This window comes from Neolamprologus multifasciatus, chromosome 1 (assembly GCF_963576455.1).
Source record: "Neolamprologus multifasciatus chromosome 1, fNeoMul1.2, whole genome shotgun sequence".
NCBI lineage: Eukaryota > Metazoa > Chordata > Actinopteri > Cichliformes > Cichlidae > Neolamprologus > Neolamprologus multifasciatus.
The window spans coordinates 6739775-6747508 of record NC_140439.1 but is presented as its reverse complement, the minus strand read 5'-3'; the positions used below and the strand labels follow the sequence as shown (position 1 = coordinate 6747508).

General features: G+C 39.0%; 2 long non-coding RNA genes across 2 annotated transcripts; both read left to right on the top strand.

Moving 5' to 3' along the window:
* The first annotated feature begins 499 nt into the window (after positions 1–499).
* LOC146525235 (uncharacterized) lies at positions 500–5033 on the top strand. Its single transcript, XR_014875089.1, has 3 exons — positions 500–872; positions 4392–4586; positions 4685–5033. It is a non-coding gene; the product is annotated as an uncharacterized LOC146525235 (long non-coding RNA).
* An 82-nt stretch (positions 5034–5115) lies between these two features.
* LOC146525234 (uncharacterized) lies at positions 5116–7427 on the top strand. The gene is made up of 4 exons (XR_014872033.1): positions 5116–5250; positions 5797–6335; positions 6440–6541; positions 6684–7427. It is a non-coding gene; the product is annotated as an uncharacterized LOC146525234 (long non-coding RNA).
* Positions 7428–7734: the final 307 nt, after the last annotated feature.

The window sequence follows — 7734 nt, the reverse complement described above, 5'->3', positions numbered from 1 at the left end:
AAGTTCAAAGCCATCAGGTCCTCAGTTTAGAAAAAAGAGAAAAGAGGAAGAGAAACGAGCAAAAGATACAGGTAAGCAGATGTGTGATTGGATAATGGCAGGTCATCCTGAAACAATCAGAATCAGAATCAAAACACTTTATTAATCTCTAAGGAAATTATGTGAATTACAGTTGCTCCAAGAAGAAATGGTAAAAATAGCAACTGTAACAGACTAAACTCCAAACAATACATTATGTTACAGATTTTAATATTAATTAGTCATTGTTAATTGTTGATTTGTCCTGTTCTCATTGTATGAGGAATTATGATGGCTGTTTGGTAGCTGTTTGCATACAGTGCATCAATGCATACTCTCTCTCTCTTCATATGTGTGTGTCTGTGTGTGTTTCTCTGGCGAAATTCAGTATGGTTCCGACAACAGTTTTATGTTAATGTATAATCCTAAATATGTTTTATGTGTGTGTGTGTGTGGGGGGGGGGGGGGGGGGGGAGTGTTCGCCCGGGGGCGCCAAATGGGCTAGGACCGCCACTGGTTATCAGTCCATTGTGGAGGTAAACACAGACGACACGAGAGCTCTCGATTGACACTGCTCGTTTATTACTTATCACCACACAACTGAACTCTTTTCCCTCCAAAACACAGCAACAACACTTCCTGAGAACTGGGTGTGAGTGGAGCCCTCCAGTGGTCCACCACACCATACAATGGGCATTATTAGCACAAATCAGTCCCATAGATATGGGCCATCTCCTGCTAGATTGTTCAGAAGGTTGTTATCATCCATCCAGATGGAGGATCACTAACAGGAGCGTGGGAATACTCCAGAATCCACTCTGGGTGGAATCCGGTGGATACAGCAGTGTTTACAGGTGAGACCATTTAACCGGACAGCATTTATAGAATGACTATTAAAAGTCAGCGAGTGTCAATAATGTTAATGTGGTTATGTTAGTAATACACCGAGTGCTAATATAACAGCTTTAAGATGCATTTGTAGATATTATTACGTGTTTTACCGTCTTTATGGTGCTAGCTTAAAGTTACGGTGTAAACGTTAGCTTATATTGTAGTAAAGCTATTACTGTTTAAACGATGTTAGCACAGAAATATTAGCTTCTGTCATGACTGATGAAGTTACTAGTTAATAAAGTTTCCAGTAAAATGTTTAATCGCAGCCACAGACTGACAGTAAATATCCCGATTAGCTTCAATGCATCTGTAATAAATATGTGCAAGTTTCAGTGCTTCGTTTAAACTGTATGATACTTATACTGACCCAGGGTCAGTGTAAAATACAATCCTAGCTGTGTGAACAAAGCCTCCTTTAATCCTGCATGACAAACCTCAGGATGCAGGTTATTATTACTCTTTCCTGCTGGCACACCTGTCACACCTGAGAGCCAGCTAGAAACTTACAGTGACGTGGACATCATGCAAAGACTGCCAGACTCTGTAATACTGTAAATGATCAGTGACTCAGGTTAACACTAAACTTTAAACAGTACCTCTGTGTCTCTGTGTGCTGAACATTTAGGATTGAGTCAGGCTGCATCAGCTGAATCTGTTATTTGTAAATATCAATATTTTTTATTCAGATGTGGGGATAATATGTAAGACTGCAGTGAAGCGATGTACCAGATTAATCCCTGGCCAAAGGTATCTTACATAAATCAGACTACTGATCCAGCCACATTAGCCTTTTGTGAGGTCTGTTTAAAGTAGACTAAAAATGAACTCCAGGTTCCTGAGAGGTGGACTGTGAGCACAGAAACACATGTTCATACATACAGCTGCAGCAAGCTTACATTAATTTTAAATAGATTTGTTACTCTGATGTCTGTCTCTCTGTTAGTCCTCTGACAGACTGGTGCCTGTCCAGGTGTGCTCTACCTATGACTACTGGGAAAGGCTCTAGCTCCTGTAATAGAAAATTTCTATTATTCTCATTTAAAGTATTTAAGTGCTTATGCATATGCTTAGTTGTGACACTGTTATAGACTGTTCAGTGAAAGTTTCTAAAACTAGATGAACTTACTTCAGCATCAGCAGTTTGAGAAAACAACTCCCTTTACAGGTGCTGATTCAATTCAATTCAATTCAATTTTATTTATATAGCGCCAAATCACAACAAAAGTTGCCTCAAGGCGCTTCATAGATACAGAGAAAAGCCCAACAATCATATGACCCCCTATGAGCAAGCACTTTGGCGACAGTGGGAAGGAAAAACTCCCTTTTAACAGGAAGAAACCTCTGGCAGAACCAGGCTCAGGGAGGGGCGGCCATCTGCTGCGACCGGTTGGGGTGAGAGAAGGAAGACAGGATAAAAGACATGCTGTGGAAGAGAGACAGAGATTAATAACAGATATGATTCAATGCAGAGAGGTCTATTAACACATAGTGAGTAAGAAAGGTGACTGGAAAGGAAAAACTCAATGCATCATGGGAATCCCCCGGCAGCCTACATCTATTGCAGCATAACTAAGGGAGGATTCAGGGTCACCTGGTCCAGCCCTAACTATATCTTTTAGCAAAAAGGAAAGTTTGAAGCCTAATCTTAAAAGTAGAGATAGTGTCTGTCTCCCGAATCCAAACTGGAAGCTGGTTCCACAGAAGAGGGGCCTGAAAACTGAAGGCTCTCCCTCCCATTCTACTTTTAAATACTCTAGGAACAACAAGTAGGCCTGCAGAGCGGGAGCGAAGTGCTCTAATAGGGTAATATGTAGGGATGGGTACCGGTATCCGGTGCCATCATGGCACCGGTTCTGACATAAACGGTAGTAACCAGACCGAAAAGCAGCGCGTATTTCGGTGCTTTATTTCGGTGCTTTTTTTTTCCTGAGCTGTGATACACTTTCTTCTTCCTTACATTTCTATTGGCGGTTGGCAAACAACTGAAAGGTGCATTACCGCCACCAACTGGTATGGAATGATACACTTTAGATTCTAGCCAATCATTTTACGTTTCGAGGATAGTAGGCGGGTCCAGGTACGTACGTTCTTTTAGAGCAGAGCTACAGATTAAAAATGCCCAAGGCGAAGCGGTCAAAAGTCTGGCTGTACTTCACAGCAAAAGATGCAAACTCAGCAGCCTGCAACAAGTGCTTTAAGCTGATACTGTCAAAGGAGGTCACACTTTAAATCCGATGAACCTAGCCCTGCCAGTGTAGCAGAAATGATGATGGCAGCAGCAGCCGTTCTTCTCTGCGTGAGTAGCTTAATGTTGTTCGTGTGTAATTTACGTTGAGTAAGCTAACCGCGTTATTAAATTAATGCATGTAACGTGAACTAGCAAACACCATGCGGCTGTCTTCTTGTTTGATGTCAGATACTCCCTTCACCCTGGCCAAAAAGGCTAAAATGACCGAAGAAAAAGTGGAAAACAGCTAAACATGAGAGGTTTTTGGACAAAGTTTGTGTTTTTTCCATTGTTTAAGCTGCTTCCAGCCCAGAGTGATACCATATATGCCGTATACCTGCAGAAAAGACTAACATTGTTATCTTTTTACAAAAAAACAGCTGAACATGAGAGGTTTTTGGACCAATTTTGTGTTTTCCATTCTTTAAGCACCGGTTTGGGCACCGTTTAAGCACCGGCACCGTTTCAAAAGTACCGGTTTGGCACCGGTATCGGATAAAACCTAAACGATACCCATCCCTAGTAATATGGTACTACAAGGTCATTAAGATAAGATGGGGCCTGATTATTTAAGACCTTGTATGTGAGGAGCAGGATTTTGAATTCAATTCTGGATTTAACAGGAAGCCAATGATAAGGCCAAGGGCACAAAACAGCATAACCATTGATCCGTTAGGTTTCATAGCGAGACACGTGAAGTCTGGTAGGATCAGTTTGTAACTTCCTCCCTCTTCCTTGGAATGCATAAAGGAGTAGGAGCACGACTTCTGTGGCAGAGCTGACATGACTGAACTGTGATGTTTGATGTGTGTTGGCTCTCCTGCGCGCAGTAATAAATAGCTTGATCACAGCCCTTTCTGTGTTGCAGACTTTATCTACAAAATTCCACGATACCCCCCACCCTCCCACTGTGAACATGAATTGAATATTCAGAAGAAAATGAATGGATAGACTGACATTTGTTTAAATACTTCTAGAAATCTGAGCTGTTGGTGTAGTAATAATATTAGAGCTAGCAATCTTTCTTACTGAATCTCTACCATGAGTCACGTTACCTGAGATTAATTCTATGTTTACCTGACAGCCTGGACAAATGTGCTCTGTGAAGGATCTTAACTGCTTACATTTAAGGAGCCTGGTCATATTTAATTGTAATATGAACCAATGATTTTCTGATTGCTGATTCTAAGAGAGTCTTTGTGGAAATCCCGTTTGGCTTTTTGTCATTTTAATTCTCTTTTCCATTTTCCAGAACAGTTCTCCACAGTCGCTGTCCACATGGGTCAGTGAGACCAAGAAGCACACTGCTAATGTGTGGACTCTGACCAGCAACATCCAGCAAGACCCAGACAGCGTTTTCTATCTCCCAGCTGGAGTTTTTTGTTTGTCTGTGACTGGAGAGTCAGATTTTTGTTGAAGCTGGAGGAACAGCCTCACACTCGCAGAGGTAAGTCAGTTTGTAGAGATCCCTCCCATCTTGACTTTTATGTGCTAGATTTCTTATCTGAAACAGTAATATTTCAGTGACTGCTGCTTATACCACAGGTTAATACACGCTACTGATCCCTAATGGGAGAATCATCAATTTTGCCAACAAAGAAGCCTGGTGGATGTTTGTTTGCAGTCTGATGATGGGACATCATGCTCTGCATCTTCAAAGTTTGTCTCTTGATTATTATTCATACACAGTAATGTGAAGTATGCATATATCTAGTATAACTGGACCAACCTGGTGCTCTTCATTTATGGAGGCTGTTGAGTCTGAATGTTGGATGTTGTGTATCTCTTTGTTGGCTTTGTTGTCCTCAGTGTTTTTGCAGGATCAGAAATCAAAACCAGGATGACCGTAAATGTTTCTTCTCCAATTGGATGATGATAAGACTGTAACATGGGATGCCACCTTTATATTATATATATATATATATATATATATATATATATATATATATATATATATATATATATTATAATTATCACTTTTTCTTTAGCAACTTCAAGTCTGTCAGCTTGCTGAGGTCACAGAAACAAGAAAAGAAGCTTGACTTCAGAGTGTTGTTTGCAGTTTTCTGTTGTCATGATCTCCCCTGAAGTTTATCACTATTACCCAAGCAGTAAGTCCACAGTACTGTAATGATGATTCTGACTTTGGTCATGGTTGCATAATATTTTAATAATATACAATTATTGTTTGTAATTCATATTTTTTTCTGTTAATCAAAAATTTACTTTGTGAAATTTGTATTTGAGAATGAAGAATGTGACAATATATTTTTGTTCAATATTTAATTCATTCAGTTGCAATTGTTAAATGAAAAAAAAAAAATAAAAAAAAAAAAAAAAATATATATATATATATATATATATATATATATATATATATATATATATATATATATATATATACTAATTTAGCAAACGAATTTATCAAAAATATATATAAATATATCGGTGTTAGTTTTAATAAATTAATTTGACACCTGTATTGAAAATACTATATTGTATTCATACAGAATCAGTATGGTATTATTGTTTGTCTGTTCACTGATTGCTGAAACTAAGAGCTACTTTGATCTGTTTAGATCTAAAGTATCCAAACTCGAGCTCTAATGTTTCTTCACCCTTGTGTGTGTGATATCTGATTTCCTACATGCTGGCAGAGCAGAGCAGTCGTTTGTGCTCACAGATGGAGGCGGTGTGGAGAGACGGTGGTGTTTCCTCAGAAGAACTAGCAGAGTCACAAAGGGCACGAGTCCATCTCACCACCTTGACTTGCTGACTGATGCTCGTCTGCACTGCACAGAGGAAATCAACTGACTGAGTTTTGTCCAGTGCAGTGTTATGCAATGTATATTTGTTTTATGCTTACAGATATGTTTTTCTTGACAGAGGCTCTGCAGAGGTTAGGCAAAGCAGAGAAAATATGTGCTTTACAGTTTACTGTGATTTACTGGGATATTTGTTGCCTGATGTTTAGCAGGAATGGAGAAATGGAATCAAAGGGAGATGTTTTTGCTGTTTTTGTAATGATGTAAGTAAATCTTCAATATTATTTATTTGCTTGGTTATATTAGGAGTGTTTCTGAGTGAGGGAGAGAGGAGTCATCATCCAGGTAAAGTGACGTGGATCAGTGGATGCACTTGTCTCCCCTTTAAAGGAGATACTCTTAGAGAGAGACGATCCGAGTCATCCTTAAATGTTAGTGCTTTCAAATACACAAACATTTTTAAAGGACAAAAATGAACATCCCACTTTGACTGTAATGCAATTGAATCTTTGCATGTGTGTTTTCAAACTCTCAGATGGGCAGCATATCAGTCTTGGACTGTCTAACCTGCCGGAGCAGCACTGAATGATCACCACACTTGAGCATGTTCCTGCAACATTTAGCAGCTTTGCTTTTGGTAAGTAGAGTTACCTAACTACAGTAACTATAAACACATGATATCCATTTCTAACAGCCTGGTTACTTCCTGACAGTTTTTTTAGAAATCATGTGGTCACCTGACCTAACACTGTTTCTTCTTCTTCCCCTTAATGTTGAAGTGTCAAATGTCCAACAGCTGGAGAGGAAACTACACCAGTGTACTGGGATGTTTCAGCAACACGTGCCAGATGCTGTTCCTTCATGGTGACATCATCAGAGACAGCCCCACCCACCTCAGGACCTCGCCATTGATCATGATGATTATAATAATGACAGCGAGCGGAACTAAGACTGTAAAAATCCACGACCAGAATGTTTAGATGCTTTCTAATTATTAATGAATACTCAGAGCCTCTTTCTGTGTTTTGTCTGTTTTGTTTTTTTTTACCTCATTTGTTACTAACAAAGTTCACCAAACTCACACAGTTTACATTCTGTATGTTTCCATTTTTACCAGCCACACTCTAACTGCATTTAAGAAAATAATACTTAGAAATCGTCGTTTTTCTCTTTTGTAATTGATGATAATTCAGTGAATATACTGCGCTGCTTCCTTTTATTGCATCTCACATTGCTTTAAGTTTTTCAGTGTCCAGTTATTTTTTTATTGCTGTTTGAATTCTCTGTATGTTTGACCCTGTAGACTGTTTGATGGACTGCTTGTCTTCCTGTTTGTAACCGCCGCCTGTTTTTGAATAAAGATTTGGATTTCTGACTTTAACACAGCCTCTGCGTGTCCTCCCTTTGTGTCCTCTTCCTCTGTGAATGTGTTGCATGTGTCACAGATTCATTTTATTAACAGCTTTCCCACAGTGAGTTGCATCTGCATTCATTCACAGCACATTTCAGAAGGATTCAGATTAATACAGTGATCTTATAGTCAGAATTATCCTGACAGACAGCCACTGTAAATTATCTTTCATCAGGTAAATTTTAAAGTTCAGTATTTCAAAGCAGGAGTTATGAGGAATCATATTGGCATTAGGACTGTAACAATATGTACTTACAAAGTCAAAGTTTTTTAATTATGTTAGAATATTGGAAGACAATCAACTTTTAGTGTTTTCTGTATATTAATTATACTGAAATAGAGATGGTGACTCTAACTGTACAGAAGTATACTAAACAACTGACAATCTAACAGACATCATTGGCCTGAGCCGTCATGCA